Source organism: Ursus arctos, unplaced genomic scaffold (genome assembly GCF_023065955.2).
Source record: "Ursus arctos isolate Adak ecotype North America unplaced genomic scaffold, UrsArc2.0 scaffold_27, whole genome shotgun sequence".
In the NCBI taxonomy this organism is placed as follows: domain Eukaryota; kingdom Metazoa; phylum Chordata; class Mammalia; order Carnivora; family Ursidae; genus Ursus; species Ursus arctos.
Window position 1 is genome coordinate 32801789 of NW_026622952.1, and position 20358 is coordinate 32822146.

A 20358-nucleotide genomic window follows, 5' to 3' on the forward strand; every position below is an offset into this window, starting at 1 on the left:
GTGTAAGATAGAACACTTTTTGGCAAAATACAGGTGTGAATTCTATAGATTAAATTTTCAAGAACAAGCATTTATTATAATTAGATAAATATCTACGTTTATTTTCCTTCAGCATTATGTAATTTTGTTTAAATAGTGCTTAACCAAGAATAGATTATTTATTCTTTCAGATATTAGATTATTTAAATCTTTCATAGATTTAACAGAATTTGTCTCGCACCTATTGTGTTTGCTCTGGTTACAGCTCTGGTCTAGAATTTCCAACTTTCAGGCCAAGATGAGAACTTGCTAAGAATGTAGCTTACATACATGCTCATTTTCTTTGGATTCCGTCTTCAAAGGAAGTGAAGGCTTGGAGATGGAGTTGAAGTAGAATAAGAATTTCCAGTTTGCAAGTTGAAAATTGCTTTCTCTAAGGAGCCCTGCCTCCTCCATTGGTTATTTATTTACATGAGAGAGTCTTGGACTCCAGCCTGGCCAGCCCTAAATCATGCCTTTACACTCCCTTTGACTCAGCCACAAAAAACTACTTGGAATCCATCAACTCGTTATATTTTCTTTCACATCTGAGACTTCCCATGCCTGGAGTAGCTCTTCCCTGTGTAAGTACAGATTGCTAAAGGAGGGGGAAATCTTACTAAAGGCATCCTGTTGTTAGAATGTCTGCTTAACTACCACTTCTAAAAGATCCTCAAAACAAGTCTCCTGTAGGCTCTTCTCTACAATTCTGATTATTTGTTCTAGAATCACCGAAGTCAGACTTTCCTTTTGGCCTGGACTAGAGAGAAAAGTGAGCTAAAGCAAATGGTATTTGTAACCAGATTAACTCTAAACTTCATCTTGGAAAGAATTTTAATATCAGAGAGTCCGCAAAATCGGCTAAAGTATATTTTGGCCAAATGCTCATTTTAAGTACAAGTTTAGTGAATGGTTTGCATTACGAGGTCTCAGATCCTCCAGTATGTTTCTGGCAGGTGAGTCAGCTTTGGAGGTTTTGCTGGGCTCTCTCTCTCTCATAGTATGTTGCTGTACTTCTTTCTCCTGAGTCCCCTCATTGGTTCTGGAGGCCTTTTCCCTCCACCCTTGTCTCTGTGGTTTGCTTGAAGAAAGGGTTTATTCACTACCATGTCTTCAGCATTCAGAATATTTTCAAAATGCAGAATTAACTCTGGCAAGGTAAGGTTTTGTGGGAAGAAGAAGGAGGGCAATGAGAAGAGGCAAGAAAAAAATCAAACAAGGAAATCATGGCAGTAATGCAGGCGAGATGAGATAGAGCTGTTGAGTAGCCTTGGTGGAAACAGACTGGCGTATCCGTAAACCATGTCCGAAACGTTCTGTGAGCCTAGGTAAATTACACAGTTGAAGGTACAGTATGAGGGACAGTTGATAAGTAGTTTCAGGTTTCCTTTCTTGGACTATTCGTAGAATGTTTTAGCCCACCATCAAGAGAAGTCTTGAAACGTGGGAAGGTTGTGTATGAAATTACAAAATTCTCTAACACAGTGTAGTAACAATTGACATTGCTTCATTAGTGGCAAAATTGATGCATAAAATGGAGTTGTAATTTGTGCATAATCTGAACACTAAATGAAACCTTGAAGCTAAGTATCCACATTTCTTCTCCATGTATTTTTGAGAAAAATCAGTGGGCAAATTTTGATCACCAGTTAGAATAGTAGGAGCATACAGAACGGGTTAACAGAGGGCAGGAATATATCCATTACTCAAAGTTCTCCGTGTTCTCCCTGACCCCTTTTAAGGCCAGAGTTTCCAACTTAATATTTGAATCAGCAAAAATGTGCATATTTCTCTTATCTATTTTGTGTGACAAAAGAATAAGCAATTTCAGCAATCCTGTCATCTCTCTGACATATCTAGGATACAGCCCTGTAGTACCCACCTAGAGGTAATGATGGCGTAGTTTACACTGTCCATTTAAAATAGGAATATTCAATAAAGCTTCGATCCCGGAGGCAAATGCACTGTTCTGTCACCTAACAAGGTGACTTTCTTTCATGCATTGGTTCCTTTTGAAGCTCTGTTCCTCACCGTGCCCTACCCTCGCCATTCCTCTGAATTGATGCTTAAGTTCTGTCCACACCTCTCAGGGGATTTCCTTTAAACAGAAGGCAATTGCAAGGGAGTAAAAATTCCTTTTTTTTTTTAATAAGAAAAATATAATAAAAAATGAAGACATGTTTAAGATACGATTTAACTAGTCCCTATGTTTTTCTTCTTCTCTCTTCAGTGTGGTATAATGCTGATCTTACAAGTTTACACTATTTCCCCAAAAATACAATATTCGAGAGAAAAGGATTTATATTATATTAACATTTTAGATAGAAATATTTTCTTTCCTTCCAAGATTTTGATAATATAACATGGGTGTATTTCCCATGGTATACTGTTTACTATCTAAAACGACACTTGATGTAGTACAATTTGATCTTTAAATTCATGGAGCATGGAGCGCCTGGGTGGCTCAGTTGTTAAGCATCTGCCTTCGGCTCAGGGCGTGATCCCAGGGTCCTGGGATCGAGCCTGGCATTGGGCCCCCTGCTTGGCGGGAAGCCTGCTTCTCCTTCTTCCACTCCCCCTGCTTGTGTTCCCTCTCTCGCTGTCTCTCTCTCTCTCTCTGTCAAATAAATAAATAAATAAATAAATCTTTAAAAACATAAAATAAAGAAAAATAAATAAATTCATGGAGCATGATGTTCTCCTTTAAATATTATTTTCTTAAAGCTTTTCCAGTTTGAACTCATAGTAAGAACTGAACCAAATGGAGATAGATAGATAGATAGATAGATAGATAGATAGATAGATAGATATGATATTTAATGGATATATATGATATTTAAATTAAATGATAATAGTGAGAAGTTACTTTAGTTCTATATATTGATCAAAGCTCACTGAAATCTCTGTGTCATAGTATCTATAAACATATAACAGAAGCTTATCAGAGGCTAAATGGGAGACTTATAACAAGCTATAATTTATGGCATTGATTTAAATTTTTGATGGCATAATAACCTTATCAGATAAGAATTGCTACATTCAAGTACTTAATCATGCATAACACTGTGCAAGTTTTGGACAAAAAAAGAAAAACCTGTCTTTATCTTAATAGAAGAATCACCCAGATATTAGGAAATGATCTTAAATTCTAATCGTATGAAGTTATAATGGGGAAAAGAATGAAGAAGCAAAATAAAATAGCCTTAGCTGGAATGAGCGTTTACATACACTATGGAAGAGAGGAATAAATTCTTTTTCTTTTTCTTTTTTATCTCTAAGGGATGTATTTGTGCATTGCATGGATCCCTTGCAGTCTAATTGGCCACCTGATACCTTTTGGCACTTGTGTTTGTCTGTCAGGGTTCTAAACGAAAATTTTGAGACCACTTTGGACTCTTTTGAGAATATTTTGATGTTTTAAAATGTGTAATTCTGGGGTGCCTGGGTGGCTCAGTCATTAAGCGTCTGCCTTAGGCTCAGGGTGTGATCCCAGCGTTCTGGGATCGAGCCCCACATCAGGTTCCTCTGCTGGGAGCCTGCTTCTCTCTCTTCCACTCCCCCTGCTTGTGTTCCCTCTCTTGCTGGCTGGCTCTCTGTGTCAAATAAATAAATAAAATCTTTAAAAAATAAAATGTGTAATTCTATAATTTTAGGGGAAAAAACAAGATTTTATTGATTGTGAATTGGTTCTCAGGATTTGGGTGGTGGTGTGAGTGGGGGTGGACTATGTCCAGTTACAAATTAGATTATTTTCTAGAGCCATTTATGGTTTTTAACTGGTGGTTCAGACTTGGCATTTATGCACAGAAGGACATTTTGGAGAAAAATTTTAATAGTAACTTTAAAGAATATTTCCAGGTCTCTACTGAGCATTGTGCTATGTAAATGGACTGCGCTAATGTGTTTGACTAAGAGTTATGGTTGGAATCGTTCTTAGATCCGTTCTGCTACTGTGCAAATAGATAAAGCCTTAGGTGCCTTTATGCTCCACTAAATATTGCTAGTAAAATTCCTTCTGTTATTAACATATCATAAAATAATATTTGCTTTCAGGTCCACTATATTCAAGAAACATAAAAACTGCACTACTTCAGATTTAATTGACCACAGGGTTAGTCCACATTGATAAAAATCTGAATTATAGAAGAGCTTAAAAGAAACGCCATTTTTTCACTGTACTACAGTCTCCTAATAGATTATTAAAGGAAATGGATATGAATGATTTGTTATGAGCCTTGCTGTAATAATGTCCCTGAATTCACGCCATGGAACTACCTTACAAGTAAAGTCATTGTAGAGTAAGGTTATTTTGATGACTTAGTAATTAAATGCTCCAAATGATGTCCAAGACAAATGTGCCCCATTTCCTATCTCTAGTTAATAGAATCAAGGTTCCTAGTACTTGCCTTATGAAATTTCCCTTCCTTTCATGCAGTTCTTAAAATCTTGTTCATTTTTTAACCTTTCCCTCATACATAGTAAAAAGATTTATTTTTTTCATAAAACACATTTATTTCAACCTAGATCTTATGAAATAGTCACAGATACTAACATTTGTGTTGTCTAAATTAATAATGTTATACTGTTCCACATTTGTAATGTACTAAACTTGACAAAAGGAACATCTTAATTCCCTTTAAAAGCAGTTGATTGATGTCAACTTATGCTCTGTAAAATTCTGTTTCTTCTCAATGAAATCTTATAGTCAGCACTCAGGTCTACTCTTAATTCCTTTCTTTTGTGTTTTTAAGAAGTTTACCATGCCATTCATGAATTGCTCCACTGTATCATCATACATTAGCTTTGCTTTATAAACATTATTAAGTTACTTTAGGTATATTACTTTATTTGAGCACCAGAAATCAAAACAAAACAAAACCAACCATAGAGTCAGTATCCCTTTTCATGAAGAGCAGCTCACAACCCAGACTTGGAGCTCTGGTTTCAACCCATCTTCTTTTTAAAATTTTTATCTATTTGTTTAATTTTATATTTTATTTTATTTATTTTAATAGCTCTATTGAGATAAAATCCATATAGCATATAAGATCAACCATTTGTTTATGTATTTATTTTTATAGAACTGTAATTGACATTCAATGTATTAGTGTCAGGTGTATAACATAGTGATTCGACGTTTATGTATATTACAGTGATGACCATGATAAATCTAGCTACCCTCTTTTACCAAGGTTGTTACATATTCTTAACTATATTCCCTGTGCTATACACTGTAATCCTTTGTCTTACATAGTTTATAACTGAAGCCATTCTGTGACACCTGATTGCCGTTTTTCGTAAAAAAGAGAATGCTGAGCACGAAACATGTGATGTGTCCTTTAGCCATTTTCTTTTGTAACCCCAATGCTAAAAGTGTCACATACTGGAAAATTCTTTTTGTTGTTCAGTTGCAGTACGTGAATTATAGTTGCTGTTGTTGAATTGCGGTATGTTGGTGCAGTTTATAATAAAGTGTATCACTGCTCTGCTAAAGCATTGGAAGTACCCACTTCAAATTTGCTCATGACTTGTTCTTGCCAAAGTTAAGTACATAGTCTAAAGATGGGACTCTTCAGTCACCTGTAAAAGACTTTTCAAAAGTTAGTAAGGGGCAGTTTCTCTTTTCCTACTGCCCACAAGTTGGGGAAAATTTTTGCTTCAGTTTGTGCAGCTCCAGTGTGGTGTTCTTTTAAACAGAACTTAGCACTTAAAGTTCTGCGAGGAGCAAAGATGTGATAAGATAAAAGAAATGAAGCTTCAAGTTATCTTTCTAATCCTCATACCTGGGATTACTTTCAAAGAGTGTGTTTGCTCTTATCTCAGGGGAAATTCCTCTTCCCTTGGACTACAATGTTCTGGTAAAGTATTTTAGAAAACATGGTATACTGTTTCTGAAGATAACAAAAAGTATCCATCTTTTGAGAGTCTCTTACACAGAATAATATATCAAATGTATTTATTTATTCTTTTAGCCTGTTTCGAGACCTCTGCTCCTTTCCCAAAGACAAAGTGTCAAGGGAGAACAAAGAATTTTTCTTCTCTGCGCTCAAAAGATTGTCTGAGGTGGGCTTTTCATCAGTTTTCAGACTCTAATCCAAGCTTTTATTTTCTGTGTCCCTAAGTGATGGCCAGTACAAATGCAGTTCTCCCACAGAAAAGCCATCAGCGAATCAGTTATCCCATTAAGCACGTTTTTAAGTTTGTCTTGCCTTCAAGTATTATGTAGAAAGAAATGAACACATAGGTTATCTGTAAACTATATATTTCAGACAGAAATCAGTTTATCATGCTATAAAGCAGTAGCCAAAGGATTAAAATTATATACTAGTTTACCACTCTTAAAAAGAAGGGAGGTTTGATACAAACCTTATTTATTATTCTAAGTTGCAATCCAGAATGAAAGCAATGGTTAGAAAGATAAAACCTAAAAACTAAATATTTTCTCAACAACATGTAATCAAAAGCAGGATTATTAAGAATTTCAAGGACAAAGAGTGTGTGAGGGTGTGTTTCAGCTGTTGAAAAGTGTCAAAGAGACTTCACACAGCTGGAGCATAATTCTGTTCTATTCAACAGACAGACACATGGAGGAAGTTGAAGGAGGTTTTTGTTTCTGGGAATACACACTTATGTTACCTTTAGGAGATTTTAGATTTAATATCATGCGTATATGGAGAAGCTAGGATTCTTGCAAACTTTTTTTTTTTTTTTTAAGTGTTAAGTCTGTGTTCTGTCAATTTGTATCACAATTCTTGGATTTAACTGAAGAGCTTTGAAGGAATTCAGTAAGAATCATTGAAATAAACATTTTCCCTAATCTTCCCAGGTTTTCATAGAAAAGAAAAAGAAAAAACAAACACAAAAAAACACGACTATTTCTGTTGGAAATAATTAGCAGACCACTGCATCTCCTTGAGGGGATAATTTGTTACTTGTTAGTTAAGTATACCTTTACTATTTGTGATAACAGCCATCTGAAATATTTTTGCTAGTGACTTAAAAGATACTTTACTTTGAGTAAAGCTCAAAGTTTGACTTGCAACATCACAACCAAACAGAATTCATCCTGTCAAATGTAATTTAGAGTATTGATGTGTTTTCTAGTTCTTTGTTTAGGCTCCATTTTACTACACTATCCAGTGCCAATTTCATATTAATTGCTATTTAATCTTACCCCCTGGCTGTGGGATTTCAAAAATATACCTCAACTTATATGCAAATATTGTGCCAAGAATGTAAGAACTTTAAATATTTTCCTTTGCATCACTTCCTGAAAGGCATACCACTGCAATTATATACACTGAAGAATGTACATAGGCATTTGCTTTGTTTTTCTTTTCAAATCAAGGCTAACTAAATTATCTTAAATATGACTTACAGAAAAGTGAAAAAAAACATAAAAATTATTAATATTTGTATCCTCTAAAATGTGTTATTTTCCATTAAGTAAACATTAAGTAGTTTAGTTCTTCCTGGTAAGTATTCTATTACCTGCTGTGGATAGAAGGAAAAAAAATAATGAGATGGCCCCTGACTTTAAGAGGTTAATTGATAATAAAAAGACTTCTGCAAACACACGAGTTATATATGAAGAAAAGGACATTTTTCTCAAAATGAGTTGGTGAGGTAGCAAGTCCTTGTAAAAGTGGACTGAGATCAGTTCAACTTGGGCCTTACCAGTCAAGAGAGACCTGGGAAATGTGTTGGCCATGAAATGATGGATGATTGAGTGTCCTTGAAATGATGGATGATGTGGGCAGGAGAGAACATAAGGAAGACCATTTGTTGCCGGTTGGGTTCTCTGGAAGCAGATGCTGAGATGGAGTTTGGAGTTCAAGATATGTATTAGGAATGAAACCTTGTGAAGCAGAAGCAGAGCAAGCAGGATTGGGCAGAGGGAGAAGCTGAACTGTGACACTAGCTGACAAAGCCTCAGCCAAGCCAGAGGAAGTCCACAGTCATTGTTCCCCATAAGAGCATCCTAAGTGGGGCCAACACGGATCTGTCACGCCTTCCTCACTTGGCCATCAGGAGTGGGAGGGCTTTACCTTGGGCTAGGTGGCCTTCTGTAGTTGAGGTTGACCTTGAAGTTGCTGAGGTCTGGAGGCTGTCTGTCGACCACACTGTCTACAGCTGGACACTAAAGTTCTTACTTGAAGGGAGACCTGGGTAGTACATCTTCACATCCACCGTGCCATTCCTGTGTGAGGAAGAGTGTAAGTAAAACGCTGGAGTAGAGAAGAGCAAGGTTATGTTGGAGGACAGGCAGTCACTAGTAAAAGCCTTCTGGAGTTGCAGATCGTTACAGGTCACAATAAAAAGATAGGAGGGCACCGTGCAGGGCAAGCTTTTTTTTTTTAATTTATTTTATTTTTTTTATTTTATTTTATTTTTATTTTATTTTATTTAAAGTAGGCTCCATGCCCAGCATGGGGCTTGAACTCACAAACCAGAGATGAGAGTTGCATGCTGTACCAACTGAACCAGCCAAGGGGAGCTCTTGAGTACTAATGGGAAAATTTTGGTCCTTATAAAGGGAAGAAGTGTAAAATAAATGAGAACAGGGTACAATAAAAGTGACACTTTAGAAAGACGTCATGAGTGATTTTACAGGGTGTGTGTCTATTGAGGTAATATGGAGAGGTGGGAGAAGCAAGATGATACTTCTAAAAATGATCCTGTGTGTAGATATCAAAAATAGTATCTTAACAACAAAACTGTTCCAAATTGAGTATTTCAGCAAAATATGTTGTTTGAACAGTGGATTTATGCAAAAAAAGACATTTAACCAAACAGATTATTAAAAACAAATATTTAAAAAAACACACATTTACTTTTGTTTGTTTAAAAAAGTTCATGTCTGCTCTGCAGCCTGTATTTTGACACATTTTTATTTATCCAATCACCATTAACTGGTCATTCATTTACCAAACATTAGCTGAACACCTGCCAAGGTACTAAGGTAAATGAGGTATGTCCCCTCTTATGTAATGAGGAAGACAAAAATGAAAATAATTTGGAGTAGAGTATTATCAGCACTGTAGGGAAGCAAAGAGGAGATGCTGGAAAGACTCGAAGAAAAACTGTGTTACCTGCAGTTACCTGACTCTAACATGAAGGGCTTTGCATTCCATGGTGAAGTGATAAAGGAATATTAAAAGAAGTGGCATGTCTCCATTTGTATTTTAGAAAGTTTACCTCATGACAGTTGGAAGATGGAATTAGCCCGATTAACCCTAGAGGTAAAAAGCCAAGTTGGAAAACTATTACAAGCTCTCACATAGGAGACAAAGATGGAATTAAGATTTATTGAGCACTTACTATATACCAAAATTTGTTCTAAATTACATATATACAGAACATTTAATTTTCACAGCAGAGAAGCTCCAAATAAATGTTACTTGGATTTTCCTATAATTGTGTCAATGCAATGTTGAATTACAACACTGGCAAAATCAAGTGATTAGAAACTATGATTGACATGTACAAGTATAGCAATTCAATGGAAGCAAGGGCAAGTGATTATTCCCATACATGAGATATATTTGACCAAGCAAATCCTTAAAACCATATAATACGTTTCAGAAAAAAAATAAGTAGTGTAGGAAAGTTAAGTATCACTATTAAGAGAAAGGAGAGAATTGATCAGAAAATTTTGTTTAAAAAGTTAAAGTTCTGTTTCTTTTTTCTCAATGTAGTATATATTACTGGGCAAAATTTAATTAAGCCATACAAATCATACCCTACACACCTGCACATTTATACTCCAGAATATCGGAAGCAAATTGCAATGAATATAGGACAAAGATACAAAGCTGTAAGTATACCTTCCCCATCAGTATGCTTGAGCACTGAGAAATAGAATAGCACTATCTTTATAGAAGGAAAAAAAGCAGCCTAAGAAAAATACTCTTAAAATTTAGATATATGGGCATAATAACAACAGGAATATCCAGCTTGCTCTGTGTGTATATGTGTGTGTGTGTGTGTGTGTGTGTGTGTGTGTGTGTGTGTATGTTGAATCTCACTTATGAAACCTGAAAGAAGGAGATTCAAAGGAAGGGATAAAAGAAAGAGCATAAAATATATGAATATTTATAGAGAATTGAAACTTTACTTAACACCCACCCATCACTGACCCCTTCATTGAGTGCATCCCTAACATTATACTATTGCATAGATATTATATATGTATATTTGCTTTCCTTCCCCATTAGAATGTAAACTTTGTGAGGCTGGGTTTTGCAATGTTCGAAACTGTATCCTCCAGTAGAGAAAATAGTGTCTGGCACATGCTAGATATTCGATCAGTACTCACCGGATACTGAATGAATGAGATGCACATATTATCTTGTTTTGTTTTATTTTCAGGAAAGGAAATAGAATATTTTTTCTTACTGCTACCTGATGAGACTAAGGTTCAGAGAGTTCGAATTACTTGTTTAAGATCTCCAAGCTGGAGCCAGTTTTTTAAGTCGAGTCCATAAGCCCATACTCTTTGCTCTATAAAGCACGGCCTTCTAAGATATTAAACAACCGTGTCCCCGTGGAATTTTCTTAAAATTATTTGATTTGATTTTGTGTGATACACAAAACATTAAGAGGAATGGTGGCTGAAAAGCCTTTAAAGATTAAGGTTATGGTTCACAAGATCTCTATTAAAGAAGAACATCCTCTCAAAAATTAATTGTTAATATGCATCTTTTTACTTTGTGACTAATGGTGATGCAATAATATTTTTAATAGTGGCACTCACACTATAATGCATATCCACCTCAAACTCTTTGTCATGTTTATTATAGTTATAGAAAAATAATTAGTGAATTTTGAATTTGCATAAAGTTGATATTATTTATTACCATTTTCATGATAAAACATAATCAAGTGGTGAGAAACAGAGATCTGAGGATTTTTTGTGGCCATTATTTTTAACATGCTGGGCAAGTCAGTTTATTAATTATCTCTTTTCTTAACTAGCGCCAAAGTGAAAATACTTGGCTGGTTTCTCTTGGATGTTAGAGAACAAACACAAATCCTGCGGATTGAACACAGGCTGATGAATATCATTAAGTTATGAGCTCTTTTGATAATTACAAAAACAGATGCCCAGATGCATTTATATATAATCATCTTATTTTTACCAAACTCCTGGTTGGTTATCACTTGAGCTGAATGGATCTTTAGACCACCGGTCTGTATATTAAGGCAGCTCTAAGGAATCAGTATGATGAATCATGCTTAATTTATTTTGCACATATAGACATAAACTGAGTTCCTAAAGGTTATCTCTCTATATTCAATCATATTTCACCTGTTAATTTTCAGAATCATTCCAATGTAGTAGTAATCATGGTGAGTAGACTCCACTTTTTGTAAATAGGTTTCAGTTGTTAGGGGGTTGCCATTTTATTAAAATGAAGCTGAAGTGTACAACTCTGTGGTGAATTCACATAATCAAAAGACTTCGTGTGTGCTCCTTCGTTGTTCTAATCAAAGAAAAGATATATTCTCAATTACACACAATGTCTGATGTCTCACAAGTACCTTCATACAGCCACTAAAAAATACTTGATTCCATTAGTTTGTATTATATAGCTACCTTTCTACAGCTCATTTTTTTAAATTATCATCCATTACTCCTGGTAGTTTCTCTGCCTTTATTGAGGGTTTCTCCTTTTCACTGAAAATGCCCTGGTCACTCAGGCACATGTGTGTGCCCACATGCAGGCATAATTCCCCTGTCCTCTCTCCCTTCCTCGTCCTCCTCTTCCTTTCTTGCTCATTATCAGATGTTGATTGTATCTAGTATTTCTCCCTTGAATATTTTACTTATTCATAAGGTATTGTTAGTATTTGTAGTGCTTAACACAGTAATTGGTTAATATTTGCAATGTGAGCTTTTTTGTCTATGTAGACATGTTTTGTTTCTACCCATCAACATTTATAAATCGACTACAGAATCCTTGTTGGATTTTGTCTGATGCCATTTTATTTAAGCTTCTAATAAATATGATTTTTTCAACCAAGAAATTATTTTTTTAATGGCACTCACAAGTTGAACTCCATATTATTTGAAAAAAATACTGTTTTTTTTTTTTTTTTTGCATTCCTTACCCCATGTCTGCTTACAGTTTCAAGAAGGAGATGCCTGCCTTCTCCTCCTCCATCCCATGTTTAAGAATATTTGAATCCAGTGAATGTTTTTGTTGTTGCTGGTGTTTTATTTTGACCCGGTGGGTAATCTCATGACAGTCCTCTGCCATTTGAAATATCACAGACATTGACGTCATGTAATTGCTTGAAGGCCACTTGTACATTACTTCACCTCTTTGAGACCCAGTCTCTTCATCTGTAAAATGCAGATAATAAAAATCACCTACTTCAAAGGCTTGTTATGAGCAATTAATGAAATAATTGTGGAAAATAGCTAATATAGCTCCTAACCTATACCTAAATTTAGTCCTTACTATTTTTATGTATGATTTCTGGGATCTGTAATTTTTCAAAAACAAAAAGTAATGTTCACCAAAAGTCATACTTTAGTACTCAGGTGATTGGTATTTGTCAAAATTTGGGTTATTCTGCTTAATAGAGTGAGTAGTGGCTTTTATCTGCCCCCCCCACCCCACCTGGAATTTTCATGGATGATATTAGATACATGAAGTTCTATCTCAATAAAGTATGATACTAATTATTTAGATTCTCAACACCCTACCAACTTCTTTTCCCATGTCAAAAACAATTATACTCCAAAAGTGGTTATTTTACCTAGTCTCCTTTATAACCGCAATATCTTTTCCTTCCATTTAGCCATAATAATTATTACAAAGGGGAATTATGTGGTAGAGATGGTGGAAGGAAAGAAAAAACAAAGTTGATTCCATATTCCTAATTTACTTAAGATAGAGAAATAAAAGAGCAGGGGAGGGGGAAAGCACCCAGCATAGTAAGTTTAACTCTCCCTTGAGCCCTAGAAGAGCTCACTCATTATACATCAGGTACAGTAGTACTTCTTTTATCCCCCTCTCTCATTTTCTTTTGGAAGCACAAAAATGTATGCTTAGCTCCAGGGGAGAACGGTTTTTCTCAAGCTGGCAGCCTGCACAGCTGTCGGCCCCAATACATTTCTACACTGATTTTAGAGAGAGAATTCCATGTTTCTGGGACTATGAATGGGTAGTTTCAAATTTTCTTTCAAGACAGCTTTACAAGCCCCTCAACTCTGCATAAATTCACAGTGGGTTTTATTCTCCAAGTTTGCACAAGCCTGGTCTCTGAGCTATGGAGTAGGGAATCAGGCTCTGTGTGTGTGTGTGTGTGTGTGTGTGTGTGTGTGTGTGTTACCTTAAACCTATCAAATTGGTACCACAGAATTAAAATCCAGATGTAGACCACTAAATGAATTAGTTTTCAGAAAGTTTTCATCTCATTTTCTTTATGTGACTATAAGGTATTCCCCTATGGCAATATATCTCACACTGACTTTTATTATAGTATGCTATTCTTTATTTTATTCCTTATAGGTTCATTCTGGAATACTAAAATCAAAATTAATTTATATAGCAATTCCCAATCCAGTTTTTAAAAAAATGACATCTATTTTCTACCCCCCTCCACCCTCTCTCTTCTAAGACTAACATCAGGCTTATCATTTTTAGTAAATGCTCTAGATTGGATTGACTCTGGATTGGACTACATGGACGCATGATCCTAGAATCCAGGAATAGTTAAGTCATAGAAATAACAGCGATCGTGAGAGAAAAAGTCAGCTTGGATTTGATAAACATCAACACCTATGCCTGTATACCACTACTTCTAAAAATTCTATGCTTGAAACCACCAAGAATCACCTTGCTCTTTCTAAGCTGCTGACAGTTTTTCTGTGTGGTTTCATTCGTTTAGCACAGTAACCTTCATGCTGCTTCAAGGCTGCCCTGAGGCGTCCCATATCCAGCTTGTGTCAGGATGTCTTGAGGCAGCTTCTAAACATGAAATCTTACAGCCTCCTGGAAACTTGGCAAAGACTGCTGCAGGTAAAGAGATCAAAGGGACAGCTATACCTGTAGTAAGCCCTGGGATTCTACCCCTTCTCCAAAAATGTGCGTGCCCTAGGCAGGAACCCAATTTGCTTCCCCTAGGGCCAGCTTTGAACAAGTCCTTCCTTTCCTCTGTGTTTGAGTAGGGATGTTGTTGGCACCTCAAATTCCTCACTAGCATCGCCTCTCTCAGGAGGTAATATGCACTTATTAAAAACGACTGGAATGTATAACTGTTGTAACTCACTCAAAAGTCTCCCTTACATGAAATCATCATATGGTATTGAGGCTGAGTGCTAAGTTTCCATTTACCTACATTTTAATGAGTTATATGAAGGAGAGTAAAGATGTTGCACATTTAGGTTTAATTCTTTATTTTTAACTAGCATAGTTAACGTTGGAAACATGTAAGCACCAAGGTTTCAGAACTCTCTGCAACTCAAGATGCTATATAAAATGTATTCTATTTAATGAGCTCTGCATTCCGTTGGCTGTTGAACTATACATCAGTGGCATGCCCCTTCCTTTCAACATTCAGACTGTTTAGCTCCCACTAATAGGTACATTAAAAAAGAATCTTGCTACAAATATGAACGCAGACATCATAGCTATGTGCATTTCTGCCTATGCTCATACTTTTTTAAAAGCTCCTAAGAGAAATCTTCACAAAGATAAACTGTAACCCTTTTTGTGCAGTGTTTGCTAATGGAGAAAGACATCAGGTGCATTTTTCTTTCCTATACATAGCTGGGCCAGAAAATCAGGGTGATATCAACTAAGAAAAAAATAGAGGAAATTGAAATAATTATGATATCATTATGAGTGTAAACTATTGATAAATTGTTTAGCTTCCTGCAAAGCTTTGAATGCTTGTTGAATAAGTGTGAAAATAACACTTAAAATCATAAATTTGATCATATAGTGCTGTAACAGTGCTTTGAAAACTATGATTATTGTTAAATAGAGGCTTATAAGTAAATAAGTTTTGAAGTATTACAAAGGTAACCTAAATTCGGAGAAGCAGTTAAGAATCTTAAAAGAAGAATTTAGAAGCCACAGGTTTGTTTTTATTTTTTAGATCTCCTCACGTTTCAAATGAGTTCTGTGTATTTTACCTTTTTATTAAGAAGGAGAAAGGTGAACTCCAGAGTAGAATTTACCCAAGTGTTATCTCTTGAAGGAAGGAAGGAAGGAAGGAAAGAAGGAAGGAAGGAAGGAAGGAAGGAAGGAAGGAAGGAAGGAAGGAAGGAAGGAAGGAAAGTTAAGGGAAGGGAAGGAGGGAAGGAAGGAGGAAGGAAGTGGGGAAGGGAGGGAAGAAGGGAGGAAGGAAGGGAGGGAGGAATGGAAGGAGGGAGGAAAGAAGGAAGAGGGGAAGGAAAGAAGGAAGGAAGTAGGAAGGAAATCATTCTGTTAATCATTCTGATATGCTAATTACTTTGTTTATATTAGAGAATTCTAAAATGATTTTGCTTTTATATTTTTAACATACTCATGAAAATACATCTTTCTAAATCAGCTTGGTAGTGAGTTTAATAATGAGCAGTCCTTAACCAGTCAATATGAATTGTTTGTTACTATCATCTTGGTTGTACATCTTGAGAACATATTTAGGCAAATGCTAATACTTAGGGTCAATCACAGAAAAAAAAATATATATATATATATTTGTTCTTGGTTTGCTTCAAATGTTAGTTAAGTTTGAAAGTATTTTCCAAAATTCTCATCTTTTCAAATAGATTAGAAGCTTCTTTCACTCATGATCACCCACACTATATACTGGTTGTCCTTTGTGGGCATTAAATAGAAAAGAAATTTTTAACTTCTGTATTCACTGAATAAAAGTAATTCTCTTTTTATCTATATCATCACAAAGTTATATCAGCTGTACATCTATATTGAAATACAACCCATAACAACATAACAGAAGATTCATATCAGATGTTTTCACTTAGAAGCACTGATACTTAGAAGGAATGTACTTTGTGTAACTTTTAAACAAAAATTGTCCTCCCTGTACAAGATAAATGGATTCATGCATACTCATTTTTTCTCTCTCATGCACACACACTCATTGGCTTGCTCGTAGTTTTAATTTTTTATAGAGCTGTTTGGTTTAAATAAATATTTCATACAAATGACAAATGAAAAGGTAACTTTAAAGATTCTTAGTGGTATGAAACTATTTAGATTTCATTTCCATAAAATCATAAAAAAACTTCCATAATAGGAATAAAATATTTAAATTAAATTAAAGTCTATGTGCTTACTAAACCATTGATTTTTTTCCTTCTGTATTTCCACACATTGGCATAGGATACAGTATCTTGGATTATGTGCTTTTTAGTAGAGGATCATACATTATTTTTATAGAAGTTGTATTTTGGAATTTGAAGAAATATTACAGTATGAACAAATATCATTTGAGACTACTATAAATGTTACTAGATTTGCCAGTAACATGCATCATATTAAAATGAGATTATTCCATAAATGGTGGAATTTTAGTTCTCTTAGCATTAAAGATACGTCCAGATTTAGTCATTAACATCAAACTCCTTTGCAACTATTATTTATTATTTTTGTATATAAATACAGTCATATTGTTATTTTTAAGAAAAATGACAGTTATAGAAGAACTCATGAAGCATGTAAGCTGATGATTTCATTTTGCATAAATTGGCTATGCAATTTTGTTATATAAACATAACCTTCAGTGTAATTTGATACCCTTTCAAATGGTTTCTGCAGTCAAAAAGAAAAAAAAAGAGAGAGAGAGAGCTTGAATTATATCATGTGTGTTACTAATATTGGCTTCCCTGCAAGGTTGAGTAAACAGAAAATAAAATGAAAACATCTGCAGAAAGCGATCCCAGTATGAAATATTGCTATAACATTTCATACCAATCAGAATCACTGTTTACTTTCAATATTAAGACCTACAGTAGGTAAGACCACTGGCTGAAAATTAAAAGCTAATCTATGGAAAATTGTGGCCAAGGGATGTGTAGTCTGCATCTGAACACTTGTTAAATAAATAATGAAACATAAGAAAGAAACCAAACCGTTTCAGAAATCCTTGGATTTTCTTTATATCCCAGTGCCCAGACCAGCCGGCTGCTGTTCTCACCATTGAGCTGTTTTGACTGTCCCCAGCCCAGCCAGGGTGAGCTGGAGCTCATCACACAAGGTCCTGCTCATTTGCTTAGCCAATGACTGCCGGCACTGGAATCATTGTTTTCAAAGAGCTTGGATATTCCTTTAGCAGGAAAGTTGATTTTATATTACCCAATTCCATGTGTTTTGTGAAGCACTACTCATTTTGGCTTTTTTGGTCTTCTTTTCTCACAATAAAAGTGCTATAAAACCTGTTCCAATTCACACTGCAATTTGATGAATTGCCTTCTCAGAATTTCATTATAAATGTGTTTTAAAGTGCCACTGCAGGGGCTGAGGTGTTTTGAAATAACAAATAGGTACAAGGCAAATGAAAAGCTGTACATAGAAATGACTTGGGTTCTCAGTGTAGCAGGGAACAGTACCTCTAATTCCTCAGAGCGTTTGTTTATTGCTTTATTACTATTGGGGTTATTTCATTATTAATATAAAATCAAATGCTTCTACACTGGAGAAGAAAACATGACAGAGCTGTCCTGTGAGCAAACCACAGAATTGAGTAAAGTCCTGTTTGTGATTAACCTCAGTGAGACATGGTATCTTCTAGCTCTGTGAGGGAGAAGCAGGATCCCAGCTCAGCGGGGAGCCTGAGGCAGGGCTGGATCCCAGGACACCAGATCATGACCTGAGCCAAAGGCAGATACTTAACAGACTGAGCCACCCAGGCACCCCCATAAGCATTTCTTCTAAGCATTTAAAAGTTCATTTTATATGGCACATCCACAGGAGTATAAATATACAGCAAATCTGTGTGAGATCATTGTATTTTGCATCTTCAAGTCAGACTTGCCAAGGTTTATTTTATGTTCCTGATTCCCCCCAGCTCATTGGTTTTCCTGGTACACACATTTAAATGACATCTGACGTGTTAAAATATAGAATCATCCATCTGCATAAGACCTTAGAGTTAATCTCACCAACAGAGTGAGTCTCTCATTCAGCATCACTCAGGTTGAAAGTTCTAGGACTGATTGTTTACCACTTCACATTAATTAACATCAAAAACTTCTCATGCTCCCGAAATGTTACCTTTCAACTTCAATAGTTTCCAAAAGTTGACTTTTTTTTTTTTTTTTTTTGTAATGGTGTTTTAATGGTTTTGGACCTCCAGTCAGTTATTAAAATCAGATTGGCTATTTAAAACGCAGCAAGCAGTTTGACATGACTTACTACTAAGCTGAGCTGCTGCAAACACTGACTGATCTACGGTGAGGTAGGTCCTCTGTGTGCTGGATCTGCATATAGCACGTGCCATCCATGAAGCCAGGGTTTGGGGTACTGTGCATGGAGGTCTAACGGGCATCCCTCTGCTGAAGGAGACACAACAGCTGTATCCAGGGGACTGGTAGGTTCCTTAGGAAATCCTTGTAACTGAATGCAGCAGATTGTAAAGGAGTCAGTTTTTCACCCTTTATCTCGCTTTTGGTTTAGGAGAGATCTAAAACCAAGCCTCAGGATAGAATAAGCCTTCTTAAATTGTTGCTGGACATATAAAGCAATGAATTCATTAACACCTTTATTTCTGGAGCAGGGATTCTGAGTAGTTCATATCAAATAAAATTTTAGTCTTAAGGACAGAAGTACATTGATAATTTTGTGCTTTCCCCCCCCCTTCTTCTTCTTTTCTTTCTTTTTCCTCTTCTTCTGAATAAGGACACCAAGTGTCAAATTAAGTAAATTGTTCAAGGCTAGAGGACCAAATAAAACTTAAACTAAAATTAGGGAGTGTGTATTCACAGTCCAAAGTACTGTTTTTTCATCATATCAATTTGTCTTTTTTAAAGAAAGTTCAAAATCATTTCAATCTTGATGATTATTTTATAAAGGCCAGTTAGAAGTGATAGTTCCTAGTCTTGGGCTTACTGGAGATCAACAATATTTTACAACAAATATTGGTTTGTGTGTTGTGTACCACAGTGTGCCTGGTTTCCATTCATTCGTCCATTCAATAAATGCTTATGGAAAGATGTCCATGAACCAGACACTCTTCCAAAAGCTGGTATGCAGTGAAGAACCCAGAAAATACAGAATTGCCTTCAGCCTGTCAAAGAGTAGGATTATGGTTAAAGGCATGAGCCAAAAACTAGAATATATCTTTGAAATCGAGGTAGTTCAAAAAATACATCAACATTCAGGGTTACTTAGATCTCTAGAAGAAGTATTTACTTTTATCATGACCCGTTATCTTTTCCATAATGATTTTTAATATCGAGAGCACATCTAAAATATAGGTTTTATTGAACAATAAATTGTAAAAAGGTCTGACAGAATGAAGTCCCAGATTAAAAAAAATTTCCAAACTCTAACATTTTCAGCTATCACACAGCTATAATTAATCTCCGATTCTGTACGTTATCCAGATGATCACAAGTTACAACCCCTACTTGGGAAGATGAAACTTAGTGTAACTTAGAAATGTCTCAGTCTCTATCATGGCTTTGCATATCCTAGCAGGCATTTTTTTTTTAATCTTATCCCAAATCTATTAGCAAAGTCTATAAGTGGCAGAGCTCTGTCAGGAAGTTATATTGTGTTACATTTATTTATTTTTATGGTTAGTCAAATAATTCAAAATGGCATAAAGACAAAAAGGCTCGTCAACGTCATATGCCTAAATGACGAATCAGTACAATATATATGAATTATAAGAGCCCTATTAACAAGTAACATACTATGCAGCTATTGTTATATACAAGTAGATAGACTTCCTTAACCTAGGTAATTTGCAGATACATGTAAAATTCTATCACTTTTAAGCCCAATGCTATAAAATGCACTGCAGTAGAATGGTTTTTAATCATTGGAGTAAATGCAGAAGTTCTATGGCTAAGAAAGTACTTGAAAATAGAATGTTAGTATGAGTTTATTATGGGAAATCTGTCTTCTGTGAATTTCATCAGGTTCTGTGCTCAAAGAGTCTACTTCTGAAACATGTTTAATCCTGCATAGCCGTCTATAAAATAAATACTAGTATAAAACAAAACCTAAAGAGACTGTAGAGGTTTCTTGAGTTTTTAGTACAGATTAAAGAACATTGGCCAGTCAAAATATTTAGGCTGGGCCCAATTGTAAACAAAGCAGTGACTCATAGACATAATATACACAAGCTAAAACACACAGACACACAGAC

The 20358-nt window shown here is 35.4% G+C and overlaps 1 protein-coding gene across 1 annotated transcript in view; it reads left to right on the forward strand.

Moving 5' to 3' along the window:
* Positions 1 to 547: 547 nt before the first annotated feature.
* The window catches only part of TENM3 (teneurin transmembrane protein 3), a 1574093-nt gene continuing 1554282 nt past the window's right edge, over positions 548 to 20358 (forward strand). Inside the window, exon 1 of the mRNA XM_057303360.1 lies at positions 548 to 602. The gene's annotated coding sequence lies outside the window, so the exon portion shown is untranslated. The remainder of the gene's footprint in view (positions 603 to 20358) is intronic.